The following is a 26,276-nucleotide window of genomic DNA, read 5'->3' as shown; positions in this document are numbered from 1 at the left end:
GGCTGAGGCAGAGAGGGGGCAGACAGCAGGCTCCTTGCTGAGCAGAAAGCCCGATACGAGGCTCGAACCCAGGACCCTGAGATCATGACCCGAGCTGAAGGCAGAGGCTTTAACCGACTGAGCCACCCGGGAGCCCCAGAATTCTTTTTTTATTAATTATTTTTATTAACATATAATGTATTATTTGCCCCAAGGGTACAGGTCTGTGAATCATCAGGCTTACACACTTCACAGCACTCACCATAGCACATACCCTCCCCAATGTCCATCACCCAGCCACCCTCTTCATACCCGCCCCCCCAGCAACCCTCAGTTCGTTTTGGGAGATTAAGAGTCTCTTATGGTTTGTCTCCCTCCTATCCCATCTTGTTTCATTTTTTCCTTCCCTACCCCCCAAAGCCCCTCACCCTGCCTCTCAGGTTCCTCATATCAGAGAGATCATGTGATGATTGTCTTTCTCTGATTGACCTCTTTCGCTCAGACAAAAGTCTGATATTGTCCATTAAAAAAACACACAGACATAACAATCAAAGGAAACAAAGAAAGAAATGAAAAAAAACTGGAATCTTGGTAATCGAGTGAGTTTCTAAGAGAGCAAATTCTGAAGCCAGAGATGAGAACAGAAGTCGTGGTGGCTGATTCCCCATTTCAGTGCTTTGTTTTAGCTGACCACACTTCCTCCCTCCGCAGAGAAAATCGATGCACAATGAAATTATCTGTACTCATCTCTGGTAAATAAATAGCAGAAATCTTTCTTGTTTCAAGACATCAATGTGAAATAATTGTTCACATGAAGATTTGGTTTCTTTTTCTCAATAGCGCTTCAATTTTCCATTTTGCCAATTCAAACAAAATAAAAATTTTCATAAAGTGAGCAAACGGCAACTACAGAGATGAAATATAAAATTTTAAAATTATTTAGAGGAAATGTCACTCAAGTATCTGCTTGACATACATTATTCAGAAACTACAAAGGTTTGCATGTTAATGCAAACTCATAATTTAAAAAAGAATTTGGAAGGAATTAAAAATGTAAAGTAGATGAGCAGTAAAGACAGCAATTCTCAGGTGGAGGCCTGCATTTAGCAGCTAAATGTATCACCCTTAAGTTGCACATCTGAGACCGACGTGCTTACATCTGCACACATATCAGATCTGTGTAAGTATGACTCTATTTACAATGTCTGTATGTACGGTTAAGGGATTTAACAAATTAGGTCTGAAAGTACACTTAGAATGCCCTGATGACGTTTTTACATGTGTAGAATGTTAGGCTTTTTCTGGGTATTTTATACTGTGCCTCTCCAATTTGTTTTTAGATTTCAAACCTGTTTTGCAGGAACTGTATCTAATTCAGTGTTCTTTGCACCATAGGCATACTACTTGTACTAAATAACTGTTTATCATTGTCGAGCGCCTTAAAGTAAACACAGCACAATTTCATCTGCCAAAACCCTGCTATGCATTTATATGTTGCTTTTAAAAACACATAACCCCAAGTAAATCACTTAAACATGGTCTGCTGTACCATTTGGATCTGCTGTCTATTTCTTCTTCTTCTTTTTCCAATGTTACACATTTCACGGCATCTCCCTCTTTGTGTATAGATCAAACCGTTTTACTACAAATTCAGTTCTTCGCAAAGATAAGTTTTTGGTCTCTGATAAAACTTTAACATTCAGAGAAAATGCTGAAAGAAAAAAAGGAAACAAAAGGACAGGACAGAACACACACACTCTTACACTCACACACAAGTACAGTAAAGAACGGTACGTCATTACAGAGCAACATTCCAAAGATAGAGACATTGAGCTACGGAATGGCTAATCACAGATCTTTAATTTGAAAAAGATTGGAAAACCAGAGATATTTAAAATATTTTAAAATCACTCTCACATCTTCCTTTGCTGCTTCTTTTCAGTTCTTTCAAAGAAACCTGACAGCTCTGGGAAAACAAAACCCTTCAACAATTCTCGAAGCATAGAGTCCCAATCCTCAGAAAAGAACTCTTTCTATGCTCTACACACTTACAGCAGACTTGAACTCAAGTACTAAGCAACAGCTCAGTAGCGGCGATTTCAAATCACTAAGATTCATTCAGAGATGCCAAAAAGCTTAGAACCAGCAAGTCCTGATTGTGGGTTTAAGAGAAAAAAGAGGGAAAGAGAGAGAAAGGAAAGCTTCTCACATGTATGCTGTTGTCATTGAAATTTTTTAAAAAATCACAGCTTTCACCCAATATCCGAAATAATAAAGAATCTTTAAAAATAACTTGCATGTGATTCCGTAACCTTTGAAAAAAACTTTAAAGAATGGCAGCATTTTTCTATTCTTATCAGACACCAAATATTCTCTGGCACAAACCATGTAAAGATGCTAGAATCCTAGATTGACAGAAGTGGCATCAGTGAGGTGTAGCCAGAAACAGATGAGTTCAAGAATCAGAAGACCTCACTAGGTATTGGCCTCAAACACTAATTCACTCTAACTTGGACAAGCTGCTTAATCTCTAAACCTCACTTCTCTTACCTGAAGATTCTCTCTCCCTGTGGCCCTTTGTACATTCATGTGTGCCCACTTGCACTTTCTCTCTCTCTCTCAAATAAATAAATTAATCTTTTTTAAAAGGTGTGTGAGTAGTCCACATTTCTTTAAAAGACGATTATGCAAATAATTCTAATCACTCTTCAGTGGGTCATTATTGTGATACAAATTACTCCTTTATTTATTAATTTCACATAGATTTTTGGAGTTTCCAGGTGGTAAGCCTAAATTATTCTGTGATTTTAGTTTTCCTTCAGTCTGAAAATTCCTTGGAATAGTTTGGCGAGAGGGTAAGATCTGCAGGCCAAATTATTATTCATAAAAGATTAGTGCTTAAGCTCAGACTTGTCCTCAATGGATGTTAAGATTGCAAAAATTTAAGAAAAGGAAATGTGCTTTCTGAATTTGATACAAAGCTCTTGCAAATCAACATATCCCGAAGCTCTCCAAGCAGGAGAACTTGAAAAGTAAAAGAAAAGTTATGGTAATCTTATTTAATGGGCTTCTAAGGATTTATAACAAAATGTCAATTATATATAAAATTTTAAATGGGAAATGGGAAAAATGAGCATAAGAATCACTGGACTAATTAGTAATAATAATAGAGCTGCAATTTATTGAACTTATGTACATTTAAGCTTTATAATAACCCCGAGGGGAAGTTATTAGTATTCCCATTTGCAGATGAGGAAATTAGAAATAGTCGACCAAAGCCATGGAGCTCATGAATGGCTTAACTGGAATTCATATTGAGTTCTAACTCAACCCAAAATCTAGGGTGCAAACTTCAGTTATCTGAGATGAGGAAATGGCAACAGAAATATTCAGTTTCTTGCACCAGCTGAACCTAATATGTGGCTGTGGTTCAAAGATGGGTCCAGGTATGGTGGGATCGGAAGCCTATAAAAACTCAAGAAACAAAAACAATTCAGATATAGGGGCTTGTGCAAGTGAGGGATCCACTGACCTTCCTGATAAATCTATCTTAGAGTTACTTGGTTTCAGGAATACAGCTAACTCCTCACCCAGGCCCTTCATTCTAGTTAGGATTCTCATCTTAATCTTAAATCAACAATACCTCTAAGTATTTGTGCTAGGCCTTAGGACAGTGGTCCTCAATTTATTATTAATTACTATTATTATTATTTTGTTTTTTTTCTGCTCTAAGTTATGAAAGTATACAACAAGGTCCTTTCCATGACAGTGATTCATTAAGACATGAATTCCTGGAAGTAAATGTCATTGTTCTGAAGCGAAACTCATAGCATCAGAATATGAGAATCGTTTTCTTCTTAAAACTAATATTGCATATTATTTATCCAAAGCCCTAATTATGTATTGCCTGTCTAGTATGTGTTAAGTATGTTGCTAGTTTCTAGGTTACAACAGAGAACCACAGAGATAAACCTACTCTAAAGAAACTTTTAATTCTTGGAATTTGTTTGTTACATCACCTCCTCTCAAATATGCAGGTTAAAAGCCTTAGTGTCATCCATGACTTTTTTCTTTCTTTCCCCACATATCTAGTCTCTTGTGTTTATTTTCCCTGTGAAATATCTTTTTTTTTTTTTTTATTTGACAGACAAAGATCACAAGTAGGCAGAGAGGCAGGCAGAGAGAGAGAGGAGGAAGCAGGCTCCCCGCGGAGCAGAGAGCCCGATGCGGGGCTCGATCCCAGGACCCTGGGATCATGACCTGAGCCGAAAGCAGAGGCTTAACCCACTGAGCCACCCAGGCGCCCCGAAATATCTTTTGATTCAATCCTAACTCCCCTTTTCTGCTAGCTCAAGTCCTTGTGTCTTCAAACTCTGATTATCAGAATACAACTCTTTCATTTTTCTTATTTCAGCAAATATTTATTGCATACCAGGTATGCACCAGATAGAGTGCGAGGCACTTCTGCTTCTATGCTCTCTTCTTTTTCTTCTCCGATCCATTCTGTACACCGAAAATACACTCTCCTCCGGTCACGCAGAGCCTCTAGAGGTTTTGTTCCAGTGAAATGAGGAGGAGTGTGAGGAAGAAGACAGCAAGAATGTTTTTGAGTTGGTGCCGTCCGGAGAAAGGAGCAGCTTGAAGTGATCTGAAATAAGGCACGTGCCTGGATGGATGGTGTCCTGAGATGACACTGATGTGCAAGAAAAGTGGGAGCCCAGGAAATGGGAGAGGAAGCCCTGTTCATCCTGAACTCCTGGGCCTGTCGCCATTGGAAAGATGACTGGTCACCAGGGAGTGTCGATGAGTTGATGGATTCCAGCATGTGCTAAGCCACAGCTCTGTGCCAGGCAGTAACCCTCAGCCATCATGTGGCCCCGATTTATACTTCCATGGTCTCCCCCTCATGACTCACCCTCATGCAACAGTCAGGCCAGTCTTTCCACATTTGTTCCTTTCTGTGTAGCTTCTTCTGTAACTTCTCTTGTAAGCCCTGTCTCTCTCCTTCGTGTCCTGAACCAAAATTCATGATTCAGGTGTTCCATTAATGACTTCTATCCATGGTGAGATTATGAGCTCAGGGATCACAGTGTTGGGACTTTATTCCCGACTCTATTATCTTCCAGTTTGTTATATCAGGCAAGTTAACCCACCACTGTAAGACACAGTTTCTGTGTAAGTGTCTGTGTGTGTGTGTGTGTGTGTGTGTGTGTGTGTGTGTTTTCCCCTTAAGTTATCTCTGTACTTAACATGGGACTCAAACTCACAACCCTGAAATCAAGAGTCTTATGCTCTACTGACAAAGCCAGACGGGTGCCCCCTTGGTTAAGTATATCAAAGATAAATTGTATCATCTCCTTATAAAGTTGTTGTGAGGACTAAATAAGACAGCCTATTTAATGTAGCTAGTCTGGATGTACTGTGTGCTCAACACACACTGCTATTAATATTCTTAATATGCCTCCTCATCAGTATCTTGAGGCATCCACGTCATTGACTCACTTCCTTGCTATTCCCCATAGCACCTCATATAGACTGGACAGAGGGTAATCATCCAATAAACACATAATTGTGCCCAGCATATATTGGATGGTTCGCTGTAACAAATAATGCAGTTATTCTCCGAAGAATGTCGCAGGACCCATCTAAAACGTGCTGTATGTTCTCGCGGTGGTCCATTATTAGCATCATTTTCATCTTATCTTCCTGGCTCCTCATCCTTGGGCTTCATATTACAAGTCACTAAATATTCTGGGTTCTTACTTGAGCATCTCTCCCAAATCTCTTCCTCCCTTGTCGTTTCCACTGCCCTTCACCTCCCCACCAGCTGTTTTGCTGCTCCAACCTCCCCTGGTGGGCCGGCAGCTCCAACTTCCTTCCTGAATTCCATCCCCCCCTCCAGGTTAACTCCCTAAAACAGCAGTTTTCATCCTGTCTTCCCCCCACTGCTCATTTACTTACCCAATAAAGCCCACACTCCTCCACTTGGTTTTTAATGCTCTTCGTAAATCTCTTTTCACCTTTCCAAGGAACATTTACATTTAGCTCCACACGCTCTCCATTCTAGTCTGGAAACCTTACTCGTGGTCCTTGTAACACACGCTCTTCATTTCCTCCCCAGAGTTTGGCTTTTGCTCTTTTCCCCACTTAGAATATACATTCCTATTCTCCTCATCAGTACAGATCCTGCCCATCCTTCAAGATGGAATTAAAATTCTATTTTAATTTTATTTAGATTTTCTTCCTACATCAGCCAGCAATGAATGGTCAAAGGCTTGAATCCTGCCACAGCGGTTTGAGCAATCACTACATGCCAGGCGCCATGCTGAGGACTTCGACTACCGGGGACAACAAGGCTCTGTGTCTATTCTAACGAGTCTCAGTTGTCCCCTTTCTAAGCCCCACAGTACTTGCTCCATCACTAATTTGGTACAAAACACACGTTGCTTATTTCATCCCATTAACATCACTTTGAGACGAGGAAACTGAGGTTTGAGGAGGCCGCGTGACTCCATCGGCTTCATGCCGCTGACAAATGATCTACTTTGAGTGTTCCTAAAGGGCGGATAGATCCATGGTTAGCAGAGTTTTTGGTGATGCTAACAGTACCTGAGAGAGCTAAGTGCTCCATTCGAATTTCTCGAATAAAAACATCTGGATTTTTGTAAATGAATTTTTGGTTTTGCTTTTCTAACTTTTATAGCTAGAAGTGATTGAAAGACCATTGGCTTTTGATTTTTTTAATACCTCAGAAACGCATCCTTTAACCCCAGAGCCAAAGGAATGTCGCAGTCAGAGGTGTCTCAAAACAGTCAATACAGCTCTTTCAAAAATGTAAGTACGTGTGTGCGTCGAGCCATATGAATAGGTGAACTTGTGTTAGCTTTGTCCTTAGGCAAACTTACTCCAGAATTTTAGTAAGAAACAAATAGAAATGGGTTCAATATAATTTTTGTTTCCCAAATATGGAGAATTTGTCTGTTTGAAGTAGACTGCCCTTTGGACAGTGCTCTTGTAGGTAATGGCAAGGTAGGCATGTTTACATCAGCAGGAGCTGTTTTTGAAGCAGGAAAAAGATAAACATTCACCCAAAACAAAATCTTTTCCCTCTTGAACATGTATTTACTTCAGAGAAAACCCTCAGTAGAAGGGACTCTTAATTGGGGCTTATAAAAGCTTAACACAGGATGATGTTAAACATTACATTTCCTTTTTTTTCTTTACACATTCAAAGTAATTTTCCTTTGAAGATGTATAGGACATTTTGCTTTCTCTTTCATCACATTTATTTTAAAAAGGTTAATTTTATTTTATGGCCATCCGTCTCTTTACAAGTAGTCTGCTGCTTATCAAGCTGTTACATCTAGATAAATTGGTTGTGCGAATTCCATGTGAAAGGGGGCATTCTTGTAGGGAAAATATCTACAGTACATAAAGTGCAAAATAGCTGACCAGAGTTTTTATTATCATAACTTGCATCATTTCTGGACCACTGTCACTAGACATTAATTCCCATAGGGTCAAAAGTTATTCTGCATGCCTATGTGTTGCAAAGTTGCTTTCAATTATTAATAAAACAAGCAAATATTAAATGAGATGCACTGTATGATACAAGGAAACAAAATAAGCTTGCAAATCTGCTTAATTTTCTCTCTTTAGTTTTTATATACTCGCTTACAAATAGGACATAGAGCATTCTCTGTACATTTAAACTGGGCAGGCACAGCGAATAGCATCTCCACACTCTCATTCTTCTCAATGAGTGCCCCTGCTTGTGCAACAAGGTGGGGATATATTTGTAATTATGAGCCCTCCATGCTTATCTTTCCTTATCAGCTCCATTATCAAGTAGATATCAACCCAGTTAGTAGGAAAGAATGTCACGTAATCGGAAAGTTTCAAAGAAAATCATGGCAAGAGTTAGAACGTTTGAGTCGAAGCTGTGCTGGGAGGTGTCTAACCACTGGATTTCCCTGTCGCTCACGCTCATAGTACCCTGATTTGTAGTGTTTGCTGATTTCCTTGGGATAAATGCGTCCATCAGTGTCACTGAAGTGCTGAGCTGGGAAGATATTTTATAAATTATGTCAGAAAGTATACTTAGGATGTCCATTTTGACATTTTTCTGTGGGTAGAATATTAGGTTCTTTCTGGACGCTTTTTAGACCCTGCCTTTCTAATTGGTATGTAGATTTTAAGTCTACCTCTTTGAAGGGAGCTGGTTCCAACACACCACTGGGGGTTCTCCCTTTAACTCTCTCCCTTTAAGAAATATGTGCTTGAAACCAGTCACACTGGGTTATGGGGTATAACTGTTAGCCACAAGCTAAGGTGTTTAAAGTTTATCATATTTCAATTTAGTTTTTAAATATTAATATATTCAAAAGATTCTGATTCAAAAGATGCATAAGTTGTGAGAAGTCTATCACCCCCATATCCTAGCCAAGTTTTATTCCCTGGAGATGAACCATGTTGTCAGTTTCTGTATCTGTGTTGTATATCTACACAAAAATATTCTATGCAAATGTTTATAGCCCATTCCTTCATTTTTCAATGGTAACACACTATAATACTGTTTTTCACCTTTTGTTGTTGCTAATGCATATTGATAAATGTTTCACATTTATATATGAAGAGCTTCCTTATTCTTTTTATTTTTAATGATTTATTTATTTTTTTATTTGCCAGAGACAGTGAGAGAGAACAAGCAGGGGGAGCAGCAGGCAGAGGGAGAAGCCGGCTCCCCATTGAGCAGGAAACCCAATGCAGGACTCGGTCCCAGAACTCTTGGACCATGACTTGAGCCAAAGGCAGATACTCAACTGACTGAGCCACCCAGGCATCCGGAAGAACTTCCTTGTCCTTTTAAATACTGCATAAATATTAAATAGCATGGCTGTCCCATTATATTTCTGAACAGTCTCCTATTGATGTGCATCTGTTTAGGTTATTTCCTATTTTTTGCTTTTACGCATGCACAAAGTTCCCATTATGGCATTTTATATGTGTGGTTTTGCATATGTGTATGTATAGTCTTAAATACGTTCTTGATTAAATCCTAGAAATGTAATTTCAGTTTCAGTATTACCAAACTTGGATCTTTGCTAATGTTATACCTGGAAAAACAAAAATCTCAGGATGACTTTGATTTTTATTTCCCAGATTATGTATGATACTCTTTTGTTTTATTTTAAAGTGCTTGCTTTTCTATGAAGTTTCTGTACATTATAGTTACTGTGCAATTTTTAAATCTTTTCTTTTTTTCCTTCCTTTTTTTTATATATATATATATACATACATATATGTACATACATATATGTACATATATGTATGTATATATATATATATATAAATTTTTTTTTAAGAGAGAGAGAGAACACCACTGTGGGGCAAGGGAGAGAGAGAATCCTAAACTGGGCGTGGAGCCTGATGTGGGGTTCAATCTCACAATCCTGAAATCATGACCTGAGCTGAAGTCAAGAGTTGGACGCTTAACCGACTGAGCGACCCATGTGCCCCGTAAATCTTGATATATGGTAAAGATAAGTTATGTATCCAAATTATTATTTTTTTCATATGACTACCCTACTTTTTCAATGTCCTTTATTAACTCTCACTCTTTTCTCCATGGGTTGATATGCCATCTTTACATGTTAAACTCTTCTATGGTTTTATATCTTTCTGGACTTTTAAAACTGTTCTATTTATGCTTGCACATGTTCACACATTTGTGTGTGTATACACGTGCATGCCAATATTATACTGTTTTAATTATTAAAGCATTATGAGGCATTTTGGTAACTGGAAGATGGAGTTCCCCCTCATGACTTTTCCTTTTAAGACTTTTAATGTGGGGCACCTGGATCCGTTGGTAGAGTCCTGAGTTGGTGAGTTCAAGCATGGGTTGGGTGTAGAGCTTACATACATACATGGATATATACATAAATATTTTTTAAAAAGACTTTTCATGGCTCTATTTGTGTATTTTTTTCACATGCATCTGCTTATCTTGTTTCAAAGAGCCATGGATTAATATTTTATATTAGGATCAATCTTTATAGGTAAATTTAGGATAATGGACATCTTCATGATGTGTGTTTTCTTATCGAAGAACATCAGATTGTATGCTTCTCTGTTTATTCAAGTCATTTCTATTCTTCTGTAGTTTTTAAAGTTTCATTATATGATGTTTGCCCCTTTTTTTGGTTAATTTTTTCCCCAGATATTTTGGACTTTTTTCTGCTGCTATTGCAAAGCCAAACTTTTATTGTACTACAATTTATAGGTTTTGAATGACATAAGTGGAAAATTGAAAAGTATGGCATCTTCCTCAGAACATGTTCAGAGATGAAATTTCTATTAAGCCTTTGAATGTAAATAAATGACTAGAAATGAAGCCATAGACTTCTCGTTGGGTCAAGTTTCTATTCTGTTTATTGGACTGGAAAATGGCTACAAACCACACATGAATTAGCTTTATCATCCTTACAACTTACAAGGTAAAATATCAATTATATCTTTCTTCTAATTACATGTTAGCTCACTGATTTAATCATTTTAAATGTTAAATTTTAGTGCCTTTTTTTCTCAAAAAGTCAGCAAGCAAGCAAACACAGAAGACAAGAAAAGTACTGCCTACACTATACATACCTACCCTTTTTAAGGTGTGTATCACTTTTATTGCAGGTCAATCTAGGGATTCTACTCCTTCTTGATATGTGCTGTGACCACTCCCACTACCATTTGGGCAACGTTGTGCACGCACTAATTGAATGGAGATGAAGATCTCCTGAGCTGACCCAGCATATTCACAGTGTTCCTCCAATAATGTTTCTTCCTTCTCCTATGTCAACGTACTCCTTAATCACAATGAACCAGCCATTTTTTCTAACGTTTTCTCAAGTTTCTTGGTCTTTACCATTCCACCAAATCTTGGCGTTGATTTTATTAAATCAGCACATAGTCTTAAAAAAAAAAAAGATGTATCTCATTGGCATGTATCTCATGCCAATGACAATGTCTTCTCAACACTGCCCACAGCAGACAGAGGTGAACACACACAGGGGAAGGACTACTAAATCACACTGCACATTTTGTATACTCAGCCAAAAGAAAAGAAGAAATTAATTCCTCCACATCATCTTTTCCCATGTCTCAGTAGCCTGACACCTTCTTCAATCACCTAACTAATGTGCGGAAAGAATGAAAACTCTTTGAGAAATCAGTGACCCAGAAAGTTACAAACCAAAAATTATGAAGCATCAAATGACATGCTATTTATCATTTTTCTTCTTCATAAAATTCAACACTTATACACTCTGCTTAGTGGCTATATAAAAACGTTCTATGTGTGGTTCATGTGATTTTAATATGGCAAATACACACACACACACACACACATATGAGTGTAAGATCTTTTTATTATAAAATTATTACTTGATTATTAAAGAAGACTTAAAAATAGAGAAGTGTAGGAACAAATCCCTGATTCATTCATGTTCCTAAATTCCAATGCAACCTCTCTTTCAAATATTTTGAGAGCATAATTTTACCTATATATATTCTATATAAAACTTTATTCTGCATAACATATCAAAGCCATTTTCCTTTTTATAGTACACTTGAATGGCAAACTAGTTTAAAAATAAAGCATATAAAATAACAGACTCCTTCCATCATTATACAGTCTAATTAGCTACAAGAGACAGTAGACTATAGCATGGCTTAAGAGTCAGACAGATGTGGGTTCATCAACCATATGTGTCTTCCTCTGTATGTTTTACACTTTATCCCTACTGATTGAATTGCTGATTTTTAGCTGAGTATATGACCTCCCAAGACGAGGATAACATGTTCTCCCTTTCTTACAGCTAGCAGTTCTATCCAATATGATGTGAGTGAAATGGTGTATGAAATTTCTCAACTTTATCTTAAAAGTAAGATTTTATCTTAAAAGCAAGGATGAGCATGCTTTTTCTTGCCCTTTCCTCTTTTCTGCTGGCTGGATTGTATGTATAAAGGCTGGAGCTCAAGCAGCCATCTTGATCCCAGTGGCAAAACTCACTCCTGGGATGGAGCAAGATTAGAAAAACTTGGGTCTCTGAGGACTTTGTGGAATGCCATATTCACCCCAGACTGCCTACCACCATGGGCTTTTCTGATAGAGACTTTTATACAAGGTTAAGACCCAGTTAAGTTGGACAAGTTCTAAGTCACTCGCAGCCTTATTTAATTTTCACTAATACAATTCTTTCAGTGCCAGATAATAGATGAACAGTGGTTTATACCAAAAAGATGTATATTGTTTCCATAAAAACAAAAGAAAACAAAACTAACAAAAGAACCATTCAAAGGCAGGCAATACCAGTGTGGCTTGGCAGCTCACTGCAATTGGCAAGAACTTAGATTATTTTCCTTGTTTATTTCATCATTTTCATTTTTTTCTCTAATCCCTTCATGATCCCCAAATGGCTGTTTCAGACTCTAATATCATCTACTTACATAAAAATGTATAAAGACAAGACTAAAGGGAGCAGAAAAAAAAAAGAAAAGAGGGGGAAAAATCTTAGGAAGCTGTTTTCAAGAAGCCCCCAGCAAATTTGTTCTTGAATCTCATTGACTAGGATTATATCATATGCACATCCCTAGATTTACTACTTGCAAAGGAGTTTCGGAGGTTGGGACTACTCTAATCAGTTTGGACTGGTTATTTAACTTTCTTCTCAAATAAAATCAGCACTCCATTAGCAATAAACAGAATGGCTGAAGGATGAGTCATTAGTTGCATCTGTCACACTTGCTGTATGACCTTGACTTTGTGGCATTATCTATGCAATGGGGTGACAATGATGCCCAAGTCCTAGGAAATCAAAAGAGATGTTATTTGAAAGGAGCTAGTAGAATGTGCTACTCATACTGGGTGCTTAATATACGGTAGTTATCATTATTATTATTATTTCCTTGAGTTGATGTATCTGATCTTATGCAAAGGATATTTAGGGTTAGTTTTTGCTTTTTTGGCTATTATATATAACCCTAAAATTGACATCTTTTATACAACTGTTTTTTCTCTCTCTCTGTTTAGCATTGTTTTCTTGGATATACTACTAGAAGTATAATTACTGGGTCATTCAATATTAGTAGAATAAATTATGGCCCTTCTGAGATACCATAAAAATTACATAGAAATCAGGAAGTCAAATATTCCTTATACTTTCTTGGCAAGAATACTGGGCTACACATATAAGAAGACTCAGCTTCTGGGAATCATTAATACTTTCAAACAGAATCAATCCTAAAACGTGTTCATCATGCCATGCAGAAATCAGTAGAAATCAGTGTGGCATAACAGAAAGTTCATCAAACTTGTCTTCAGATTTCTGGGTCAGACTTTCTGCCTTGTCGCCATCTGTGTAAGTCTGAGCAAGAGCATAATCTCTGTGACTCCATTCACTCACCTGTAGAATGGGGATGATAGAACCAGCCTACCTACCTACACGGTGATGACTAAATATGTAAGGCAACACTTTGGAAATTGTAAAGGAATCTAGATATACAGATGATTATATAGTATCTATGGAAAGGTCAGAAATTTTAAAAAGAAGAAGAATGCTTTCAACTTAATAAAGCAAATACTTGTACCTTCCAGACATAGTTCTCAGGGCGTCAGTGCTATTACCTCATTTAATCCTCACAGTACCCTAAGGAGATAAATACCATTATTATGACCATTTTGATGAAGAAACTGGTGCAAGGATGTTAAATACCTTTCCCACAGTCACTATAAATTTGAATAGAGGCAGTTTGATTCCAGAAAGCCTAGGCTGAGCCACAGTACTACAGTGTTTCTGTGTGTTTTTAAAAAAATGCTAAGATGAATGTCTCTTTCCCAATACCTTAACATCAGATCAGAAGACTTGGAGTTAAGTAGCCTCTTGCGGAGCCCACCCTTTCCCTTCCCCTGGACAGAGGGGCCTGAATGCAGCCATATGAACTTGAAGCAGAAGCTAAGGGGATACCTGACGGCTGTTGGGCTACTTTTCTCTTTTGTGTATGATCACACACGTTCACAGATGTTGAGGGCTGACGAGAAAAGAGCAATCAATCTGTCCCGAGGACCAACTGTGGAGAAGGTGGCATTTGTCTTTGATGAGCTTATCTATTGTCTCCGATCCCTCTGGGTCTTCACATCTCCCATCCTGCTCTCTTCCCCACTCGGGACATGCCTGGCTCATGCTTGTTGCTCAGAATTAAGCTGTACATCCTTTGGGCTAAAAACCCAGTTTCTATTAGTTTTCCCTTCCAAGGGTTCTCATCAATGAACTTATGGACTAGGTAAGGTGTTAATAACAGAAATGAAGTAAGGTGCTGATTTTCTTTCCAAAGATAAATGCATTTGGACATATAGGGGTGATAGTTTAATTCACAGATGATAAAATTTAGGGCATTCACAGAAACTGGTGGGTGAGGAAAGATGGTTGGGTGGGATCTGCAATATCCTTCAACTCACGCAACTTCCTTCAACTTCCTGTTCTGTCTCAGACAGGAAGCAAGTAAAAGAAAGAGATATGGTAAAAAGAAAAAAAAAAATAAGGATGGGGTGGGGGGAGGGGAAGAGACATTTCTGGCAGGCAGACAATTACTCTGGTTTTCTTTGGGAAAGCCAATGCCAGCTCTCCAAACCTCCCTTGCAGTGAGGAGTGGCAATGGCCCATGAGACATTCACAGTCTGCTCTGGATTTCTCTGGTGGGTGCTTCACCTCCCTTCTGGTCACTTCTTTCCTCTCCTTTTCAGAAATGAGGACATGGGATTAAAACAGCAGCAGCAGCCATATGTTGATGGCTGAGGGAAAAGGCTAAATTAATCCCAAACAGCTTGGTTCTGACATCCTTAAGCCACTAATCAACACCAACAAGCCCTACCTCCAAGAGTGGGATTATGTGGGAAAGAAAAAGTCCCTTATTTATTTAAGTTACTCTTTTTCTATTACTTGTAGCAGAATACAATTCTTAATCAATACGACCTCTGGCTGAAATGGGCTAAAGGCATTTAAAATGGCCTTCGATGACTACCTTGCACTTTCCCTGTCTAAATATATCTAAAGGATCTGCTATTGATTAAGCACTCGTTGCATACAAGGTGTTTCTCTAGCACCACTGACTTCTTACATAATGGTATGAAAATGATATTATTAGCTTCTGACAGAGGATGCTGAAGGTCAGATAGCTTGAGCCTTTTGCTTAAAGTCACACGGTGTCAACACTGGGTCTTTTTCTGAAAGGCTGTCCTGTCCTGTCTCTTAGGCAGGGATAGAGTGATTGAATTCCCTGATCACTTCATTCTGGTTCACCCCAGTGATGTCACAGAAGATTACACCCCCACATGGAAGCTGGTCAATGCTGGACTTACAGGAATTTTTATGAAGGTGCCTTAGTGGCTCAGTCAGTTAAGCATCTGACTTCAGCTCAGGTCATGCTCAGGTCATGCATGATCTCAGGGTCCTGGGTTCGAGCCCCACATGGGGCTTCCTCCTGAACGGGGAATCTCCTTCTCCCTCTGCCCCTCCTCATCCTCGTGCTCTACTTCAAATAAATAAAATCTTTCAAAATATAAAAAAAATTTTTTTAAAGGATTTTTATGAAATGAAGACATTCCTTACAATTAACTACTATTTTATCAAACCATCAGGATTCATTATAAAAATGGTCTGCATTCGTGGAAAACACATGGGGCTCATGGGTAGCTTAAAATAGACCTTAAAGTTGAGGTAATACTTTCAAGGAGTGAGAACGGTTTTGAGAAAGATAAAGGGAAATAATAATACAGGAAGATGAAGGAGGGAGCACAGGACTCTGAATCTCAAGAGGGAGTGTTGGAACTATACTATGTTAGCCCCTTTGGACTTGATGACCACCCACCACCTGCTACCTTCCCAACCTTCCGGCCATCTTGCAAAGGTGAGTGATTGGTTCTGACAAAGATCAGATAAAGTCATGGAGACCGGCCTTATACCCACTGTTATTTTGAAAGAAAAAAAAAAGTGCATTCTATTTTTGTAAATATACTTCATAAGCCTTAACATTTTGAATAGTCATCTCAGTTCTGGTCATTTATCCTAAAGAAATAATTATTGACATGGGCAAAGATTTTAAGTAAAGATGGCATTTGTTGTGCTATTTATATGACCAGTAGCCAATATATTGGAACAACCTGAAAACTAATATTTTGAATCATTAAATTGGAATAATCATATTTGAATAGTTGGATGATTAAATAGTTCATTCCAACAGTAGAATACCACAGAGACATTTAAAATATGGCATAATTGTCTGTGACTCTGTATGGCCAGTGAATAAGGAGGTATGGGCTATATGATATCATTTCTTTCTTTTTTGTGTGTGGCCTTGTGGCACTGAAAAGTGCTCCCCAGACCACTCGTCCCCAGGCCCCCTATATGATATCATTTCTGTAAAAACAGAACGCATGCATGTTTATGCATAGAAAATATGGTAGACGGACCTATATATGGCAAGTATAAGTGACAGTTATTTGGGGAAGAGAGATTTCAGGATTTTTTATTTTCTTCCGGTTGCATTCATTTTATGTTTCTATACTGAAAAACTATTTTTCTCCATATCATTTTTGTTCTAAGAGAGGACACACTAGAAGTAAAACTAGTGAAAACAATAAAAGCGCACATGCGGATTGCACAACCAACAAAGCGAATGGCCCACGCCCACACCGTCTGTAGACACTGCTGTCAACCATCACCAGAAGATGGTGACTTACTTTCTGCTAACAGAAAACTTTTTTTCCTGAGGTGCTTGGCTCCTTGGAAACATGATGCCTCTTTCCAAACGGCTTCTGGTTGGAAGGCACCATTGTCATGTTCTAAGCAGAGGCAGAACCACATTCTTAGCCATGAATAAAGGGAAGCCATTATTTTAGAAGCCCTAAAAATAGCACTATCAGCCACAAATGGAGATTCTTTTATACTACCTCCTCTAAGACGTAATGCTGCAGTTTAAATTATTTATTTTCACTCCTGCCTGTCCTCCTTCCACTGGTATCTGTCTGGTGATGGGGAGGGACACTGTCGATCAGAAAATCTAGCATCTCCCACATCCTGGTGGCAGAGGTAGAGCTCCAGTGTGGGTCAGACACTGAGCGGAGAGTGTCTGAAGGATGGAAAAAAATTAGGTAGAAGCTGTCACTGCACATATCATTTGCCTCCCATTGCAGATAATATCCTGTTAATATTTACATCAGGTAGGAGTACCGGAATAATAATAATAAAAAAAATTTGACCTTGTTTCTTTTCCTTGTCCCACTTTTCCTTTCACCAGATCAATATCAAAATTGTATCTATAGAGAGCATATGGCCAGAGAGAGGCATATCTGCACGTCCGCAACACTGGAGACATGGCAAGACACATGCCTTATTAAATTTTATGCCCTATGCCGATTTTTTAAAGTTTGTTGTCTTCCACCCAAATTTAATATTTTGGGGTTTCAGTACATATAAGCTTGACAAATCAACTTTCTGTTCTTGAGTTAAAGGCAAATAGAAAGCATTCAGAAAACCTCATGAACATCAAATGTCAATTGCAACACAAGATTCTGATACAACTCTAAGTAAATCTGAAACATATGGATCGAATTTTCCTTGCAATATTCTAGTGTTTGGAAGGAAAATCTGTGCAGAAATGTGTTGCGGGTTTTCTGAAACCCCCAAAGTTGAAAAAACATTTTGATTTATTTAGATTTAGAAGTGGGATAACCATTTTGCACCCCAGGAAACTTAATTAGGTACCAAATTCAGTTCAGTGCTGTGTGGCACAGGGGCCTGGATGAGTGAACCCCTCCTTTGCAGTTCAAATGAACGGTTTTAGTACATTGGAAGTATGGAATCTAATCAGTGGCGGAGCCAAGAGGTTTCTTTCTGGGGCTCTAACTAGTCCCTATAATCTCCTTCAGCTTCCCCTCAAGTCATCTCCAATAAACATACAATAAATAAACAATAAACAAACATAATATGTAAACCCAAACAACTACACCACGTAAGTAAAAACTTCAAAGTTGTTACACAAACCAAGTCTCCAGACAAGTTTTCCGATCCTACAGAAATTCTTACTGTCTCCACCGAGTTAAGTACAGAGAAACACTGACGACCACCCTGATTTTGCTTTGTTTTATTTTGGTTCTTATCTCTGACCCGAATCCTTTCGCTTGATTTAACAGCATTGCTTTCCAACCCTTACTAAAGTTCCATTGAGGAACCATGTTCCAGCAGTTCACACCTTTCTGTGGCTCTGTTGGGTCAGGGGATTTGCAAAAAGTAATGGAGAGAAGAAGTGGACTAACAGAACCTTTGCAGGACAGTTGCACTGCAGTAGATTTTTCTAGCCTTAGCTACACTTACAGCAAATTAGTGTTCAAAGACACAAATTTGCAACCGAATTTCAGGAATCTCCTTCTTCAGGTTAGAAATCTCCAAATTAGAGATTCAGTGCATGGAATTGGTTTAAGACTGCCTTTTGCTTGACTTTCCAAAAAAATGTGAAATTGTTACACATAAACACAAAAGCAAAACAAAAAAAAGTGTTAGCTTTTGGATAACATTTTGGTAACTCTATGTAAACACTGGAAGAATTACCTTAAATCATGAAACTCATTTTCCTTCTTTATAAATATGGACCTACTAGTGCTTCCTTCACGGCACTGTTTCAAGAATAAGAAACAGAGGGGTGCCTGGGTGGCTCAGTAGGTTAAAGCCTCTGCCTTTGGCTCAGGTAATGATCCCAGGATCCTGGTATCCAGCCCGGAGTCGGGCTCTCTGCTTGGCAGGGAGCCTGCTTCCTCCTCTCTCTCTGCCTGCCTCTCTGCCTGTGATCTCTGTCTGTCAAATAAATAAATAAAATCTTAAAAAAAAAAAAAAAAAGAATAAGAAAGAGAAAAAACAGTTTACCTGGCAGTGTTTTGTACGTAATAGAAGCTCAGTGAGTGTTAATTCTTCCTTCTCATTTCTTTGAATATTCTAATAACCACATGGCCTGGTATTTTGGTACAAATCATCAAATAAATAATCAAATATGAACAAAAAAATCATCAAAAACAATACCCATAGTTTGTTGAGCTATTATCTGATTTTTGATGCCCAGCAATATGGAGCTTGTATAAACATTCACTCCAGAATCATGACCAATTGTAAAGTTTTATTCTCAACAAATGGGAAAACTGTTGCAAATAATTAGAAAAATGAAAAAAAAAAACTCTCTCATTTTCAAAAACCAGTAAGCATTAAAAAGAGAAAACAATAGAAAATTTTAAGGAAGGTAGATATTTTAATTATTCATATAAAAATATACAATTTTTTCCAAGGCCACAACTGCATTTCAAATTTAAAGATTCATGCTCCCCACCCCCATCGGGTATGAAACACTGGTTTGAGAGATATTTGCTGTTACCAGGCATTGGGGACTAGGTAAAAAAAAATTAGTGAAGAGAAAGCAATGATTCTGATTAAGTAAATTCCATTGAACTCTTTCTAGTAAGCATTATTCAGGTCATGAATGCTAATTTGTCCTGCAGGGGGCTGTGGGTAATTACCCAGAAAAACTATCAGCTTTATTGAGTTGCTACAGAACAGTATTACTGAATGGTACACGGTAAAGGAAGACAACCTTGATGTGTACTCACAGAAGTGGGTATTTTTTTTCCCCTACTGGGAAGATTTGATAGCCTGGATAGAAATGATAATAAATGGCATTTTGTTTAGAAAAATAAAGGCACGTCAGCATCACTTCCTGTTTCATAGTCAAATAAAATTCCTGACAGGCACAGACATATATCTGAGAAGTGCCACCAAAATACCCAAACAATTTTAGCTTCGTGCATATTTAAAATTGTGTAGAATCAGAACCATCTTAAAAAAATGAAGCAAATATGGCACATTGGCCGCATTCCAGCAACTCCACAGAACTGCTGACATTACTAAAATCTAGATAATTTAGTCCCATATGGGAATCCATACCACAATTATGTTGTCCCTGCTCTGACACAGCCCTGATTTTGCACTTCTTTAAGCCTAGCTTTTTATAATCTTAATTCCCTTCACCAATAAAGCAATTTACATTCACATAGTCTTCCTGGCTAAGACAGAAAGAAGAAGAAATCTGTTACATGACCTTGGTCTCTTTACAGTTGATTACAAGGAAACAAACTCTTCAAGTAACCCATTCTCTCATCTCTTTTAAATTGATGTGAAACATCACACTATAAACTGTGGGAGACTGCCCGCAGCAGGCTGGAAACCCACATATTAAAATGTAGGAGGCTCACATGTTTAAAATCACTTGGTTTGCTCATTTAGCACGATGAGGTAAAATCCATACTGAGTTCATACAGACGTGCATCATGGACAAACACCTCCATATTAAAGAGATAACTTTTCCTCTACAACCAAAATGGAAAACGCTATCCCAAGTCGTTGAGATTTAAGAAGTTGTTTTTACAGCTCCCATCCTTTACTGAAATAATTTGAAAAATGTGCTTGCTTGATTCACTCAGGCTTATCCCGACACTTCATAAGTTTAACAAAAAGTAATCATTTCCAGAACATTGTTTTCTCTATAATTTGGTACAAATAGTGTCAAAGCTAAATATTCACATGAAATATGTTTTTCTTTCTGCTTCACCTTGCCTGCCTTAAAAGACAAAGCAGCACAGAAGAAACATGTGGAAAGTATAATCGTATCAAACAAACTTCGATGGAAAAAGTGAGATTACTAATTTAAAAAAAAAAATCCCTTTCCTTAATGCAAAGCAAATAAAAGGTGCAGGGTACTGATACGAATCAACAGTAATGCTGTTAGAGGACTGAGAGATGAAGTCCCTAGTCATCTGTGTACTGAGAAGTCTGTGGTCTTCTTCAGTTGTGCCCTTAGTCGAAGGGATACGACATCTCTTTCCAGGTACTGGTAGCATTCTGATTGCCAATGACTATTTATTTTGGCTGCAGCTACCTGAGACATTTCATGTTATTTTAGATTTACTAGAATGTTTACTTTAAAGGTAGGGATCTGTTTTATTTTATTATTATTATTATTATTTTTGTCCAAGATCAGGAAAGAACTCCATCCAGTCTTTGTTCACACTCGCACGAAGCACCGAGCTTTGGTTAAGATGTGAAGCTTGATTGTGTTCCGAGTTAATATGATTAAGCTTGCAGGACCTGCTCCTCATTTACTTTCTTGTGAAAACTTGTGAAAACTTGTAGGTACTCACATATCAAACCCTGAAAGCTATTTTTTTTCTTGTCAAATAGTTTTTTAAAAAGAGCCTGAAAAAGGCACTGACTATGAAAAAAGGCGACCCAATAATGGAGAGTTCAGACTGTTCATGTGTACTAATAATGAAATCCACCAAAGTATTTTTCATTCTTTCTACACCTTGACAGTGACAAAAAGGAGCCAACACCACTTGTCCCCCCCAGCGGATTAAAAGCGGCTCTTGGTTTTCATTTAACTATAACCTATGTCTAGTAATAGCCTTTCAGTAGAATTAAAAAAAAAAAAAAATCAATATTATCACCAATGCATATCTTCTCTGGTTCTGGCCTTGAGAATATAAAATTGTTTTCTTATCATGGCTCATTTTAAGGGAAAATGAGTACCATATGTATTTCATATATAGTATTAAAGAGATTCAATAAGTATGTTTGTCAGGTTAACACTTTTGGTTTTAATAAGGAATTTTGTTTCCCAGCCCTCTTTTCCTTGCTCACCTAGGACCTCATCTACCGTCCAGACTCTGAAAAACTTCCCTCCAGTCTGCAGAAGTGGGCCGCGCGGGTCCTGGTCCAGTGGGCTTTCAGCGGGAGGATATGCACCTGAGAAATAGCATTCCATTCAGCCTTGGCATTATTGTTACCACGCCGAGCACAGCTAGCTCTGTAAGTAATAATTGTTAAGGCGAATGCTAGTTTAGTCTAATTTAGCTCATTAGCCGGGTAACTCCTTTGTTTTCCAAAGAAGCATCAGGACGCTTGCATCCATGGGTCGCCCCAGCCTGCGTACTACCATCAGGCGGTTCACTTTGGCTCCTCGCGGTGGAGTTTGATGAGTGCACAGAAACTGAATACACACCAGAGCTCCACCAACTTTCTCCCCCGGACCTGAGCGTCCGTGCCAAGACAGACCTGGGGTCTGCCTTCATCCGTCGTCACCCTGGCACGCCCTGGCTCGGGCGGACTGGCCAGGGGGAAGAAAGCGGTCCCGGGCATGTCGTTCGCTAACTCTTCGCATACCGTGGCGAGTGGCTGCCGCCTGGACACGTTCCTCCTGTTTGCACACAAGCCATGGCTGGTGCAAACAATTCCGCAGAGAGCCTGCCTGGCACAGTGAGTCGGGGCGGCAGCTCAGCTTCGTGCCCGTTGTTAATCCATTTGCTTTACATAAAAGATGGAAAATAGGGCTTTGTTGCGGGAGCTGGCTCTTGGGGCTCCGTGTGAAGGAGTCCTTTTTCATTCTTCTTCTTCTTTTTTTCTTTTTTAACAGTTTCTAACCTCATAATCCTTCTTGTTAGGAATCTGGTAATATGATTTCTACCACGATGCAGGCAAGCCCCAGGTTTATGGTAAATGCATGGAGCTGTCTGTCAAAATGCTGGGTCTTCTGCTTCGGTGACAAAGCGCGTATGGGGACGGGGCAGAAGGTCAGTACAGTGTCGGCGGGCAGATAGAGTGGTGAAGAAGGAGCCGGGAAGCAGCTTTTTTGTGTGTTCCTAAGAGAGGCGGCATCTTTTTTTTTTTTTTTTTTTTTGCCATGTCACTGATGTATTTTTTTTTTCTAAGTGATTTCCCACTAAAGGAAGACAGTACACCTTGAGCCGAACAAGGGCTATGTTGTCCCCCAAGAGAAGCAGAGGCCACCAGACCTTAAGATGCAGTTAATGGGGTGTCAGAGTTGCGAGCAGGCTTGTTGGCTTTGTGTGTTTTTGTGCATTGATCTCCGATTCATTTTGGCACTTGCGGCACTCCATTACTCTAGATTTTAATCATCCTGAAAGACAGGGATTTGATACACAAGGAGTGTGGCAGTGGTTGAAAGAAAGGAGGAAGCAAAGGGCGACTTTAATCAAAATGTGATTTTAGCAGGAGAAGAGGGAAAGAGGAGCTATGATATCGCATACATTAAAAGATGGAAGAATTGCTCCATTAGCGGATCAAAAATTTCTTGAGTTGAGCCTCCAGGAAAAGGGCACATGGGCTGAGAGCATTTTGAGCTTAGTTGCTTAGTTGTACAAACTAAGTCCTGAAGCTATTTTCAAACTAATATTTAATATATATTCTTGGTGAGTATTTCACCTTCTAAAGGTTATGTCAGAGGTAGATCTGGAAAATTAATGAAGGAACAGAGTGTGCAACATTTCTTGTGAGGTGTCTATACCCTCATCTGTGGTCTCCACATTGCACTGGAGAAAGTTGGCAGGGCCGGCTTCTAGGGTATACGACCTGAGCACATGGCCTCAGGATTTAATGCTCTGCTGTCACAGTCTTGAAATTCCTTTTTTTTTTTTTTAAATTGTGGACTGTGCTTTATTACGAATGGTGTAATCGGATGGATATAATATGGCATCAACCAGTGAATATCTTGTATTGAAACAACTAGTTTCTTCTCCCTTTCTTTAATCCAAATTTGATGCTATTAACCAATTCCATTATTTAAATTGACTAGTAAGGGGCACCTGGGTGGCTCAGTGGGTTAAACCTTTGCCTTCAGCTCACGTCATGGTCTCAGGGTTCTGGGATTGAGCCCTGCATCGGGCTCTCTGCTCAATGGGGAGTCGGCTTCCCCCCCACCCCCCTCCTGCCCTTCTGCCTAATTGTGATCTCTGTCAAATAAATAAATAAAATCTTAAACAAATAAATTGACTATTAATATTGGAATCAGTTTGATTTATCAGGACATATTTCCCATTAATTAGGTTTTCTTTTTTGCCTCTTTCTGTAAATTTCATTCTGTCCTCCATTTTTCCTGAGATATAGTTGACCTCGGATGTTGTCTAAATTCAAGATGTACAGTGTGGTGATCTGATATGCATATATCATAGAATGATGATCACAATAAGGTTAGTTAAGAAATCCATCGCTTCACATAATTGTGCTTTGTGTGTGATAAGAACATTTAAGACCTACCCTCTTAGCAACTTTCAAGTACATAATAGAGTATTCTTTTTTTTTTTTTTAAGATTTTATTTATTTATTTGACAGACAGAGATCACAAGTAGGCATAAAGGCAGGCAGAGAGAGATAGGAGGAAGCAGGCTCCCCCTAAGCAGAGAGCCCGATGCGGGGCTCGATCCCAGGACCCTGAGATCATGATCTGAGCTGAAGGCAGAGGCTTAATGCATTGAGCCATCCAGGTGCCCCCCATAATAGAGTATTCTTAGCAATAGTCACCACACTGAGTATTAGATCCCTGGAACTCATTTATCTTCTCACTGGAAGTTTGTACCCTTATCCAAAATCCCCTCCCCCCATTTTCTCCACACCCCACAGTCCATTCAGCTCATTTTATTTTGTGTTTCTGTGAGCTTGGATTTTTTTTTTTTTAAAGATTCCATATAGAAGTGATATCATACAGTATTTGTCCTTCTCTGCCTGACTTAGTTCACTTAACATCATGCCTTCAAGGTCTATCCATGTTGATGTAAATGGCAGGATTGTCTTCTTTTTTATGGCTGAGTAATAGTCCAATATTTATCCCATATATATCTTCATAGCTATATAGATATGATATCTATCTGTCTTATATACAGATATCACACTTTCTTTTTCCAGTGTCATTTACGTTGTTTCCATGTCTTGGTTCTTATGAATAATGTTGCCATGGACACAGGGCACAGATTTTTTTTTGAGATAGTGATTTTATTTTCTTCAGACACATACCCAGAAGTGGAATTGCTGGCTCCAAAGGCAGCTCTATTTTTACTTTTTGGAGGAACCTCCATACTGTTTTACATAATATACATACAAATTCAGATTCCTACAGACCAGGGCGCCCTTTTCTTATAACTTCATGAACTCTTGTTATGTCTTGTTTTTTGATAACTGTCTAGAACTCTAATAGGTGTGAGGTGATATCTCAATCAAAATCTCAGTTTTGACTTACATTCCCCTGATCATTAGGGATGTTGAACATTTTTTCAAGTACTCTTGGCATTTGTATCTTTTTTGGAAAGATGTCTAGTCGAATTTCCTGTCCATCTTCCACACAGATGATGAGGAGGAGGATTGTTATTGAGTTTTATGAGTTCCTTATATATTTTGGATATTAAACCCTTACTGACATATGGTTTACAAATATTTTCTCCCACTGCCTCTTCATTTTGTGAATTGTTTCTTTTGCTGTGCAGAAACTTTTTAGTTTTTTGTATGAAATTCTTAATAATTTTATCTTTGGGGATGCCTGAGTGGCTCAGTCAGTTAAGCATCTGCCTTGGGCTCAGGTCATGATCCCAGGGTCCTTGGATGGAGTCCTACATTGGGCCCCTTGCTCCATAGGGGGCCTACTTCTCCCTTTCTCTCTGCCTGCTGCTCCCCCTGCTTATTCTCTTTCTCTGTCAAATAAATAAATACAATCTTTAAAAATAATAATAATGTTATCTTGGAACTTGTGTTGTATGAAGTGAACTCCGCTAGAACAATGGAGCATGAACAACACCAGAGGAGATGTATGTGGTCTGTGAGTCTGTTGTTCCTTATCTCCCATGCACATAGACCATTTGTGATGCCTCAACGGGCACAGAATTCCAGTGGGCCCATAATGTGTGGGAGAATAGTGAATTTAAAAGTGAGCACAAGGTAGGGGGGTTACATCTGTCACTGAGGTTCTGGTGATAATGATGACATGGAAAGGAAATAAATTATAGGGCAACACGTAGCTCTTTTCCTGTTTAAACTTTCCTACTCTTCAGTAAGATACAGAGTGACTATAGAACGTGCATGTATCAAGAAGTGAAATGAAAACAATTGAGTTAGTTTTCACTGTTCTGGTAAAAATAAAATGCATATACATATCTAAGCTACAAAATAGGAATTGTGTGATTTCAATGTTTCCACGTGACTTAAATGCTCTTATATATGCATTTAAAATGGGCGTTGCACAATATAAAATTGAACGGTAAAATTCATGCTAATTTAAAATGTACTTAGAATGGCACGACATAGCAAATAAACACCAATGTAAGTCACGAGAATGGAGGCTATGGAGGAAAGGAAAAGAAATCTGTGTAT

General features: G+C 38.6%; 1 protein-coding gene across 2 annotated transcripts in view; it reads right to left on the bottom strand.

Annotated features, from left to right (window-relative positions):
• Positions 1–26,276, bottom strand: part of ADGRL2 (adhesion G protein-coupled receptor L2) — a 606,730-nt gene that overhangs the window by 423,346 nt on the left and 157,108 nt on the right. The gene's annotated exons all lie outside the window — the stretch shown is intronic.

Source organism: Mustela nivalis, assembly GCF_964662115.1.
Source record: "Mustela nivalis genome assembly, chromosome: 10".
NCBI classification, from domain to species: domain Eukaryota; kingdom Metazoa; phylum Chordata; class Mammalia; order Carnivora; family Mustelidae; genus Mustela; species Mustela nivalis.
Note: the sequence above shows the minus strand (reverse complement) of the source record. Positions and strands in the feature narration are given on the sequence as shown.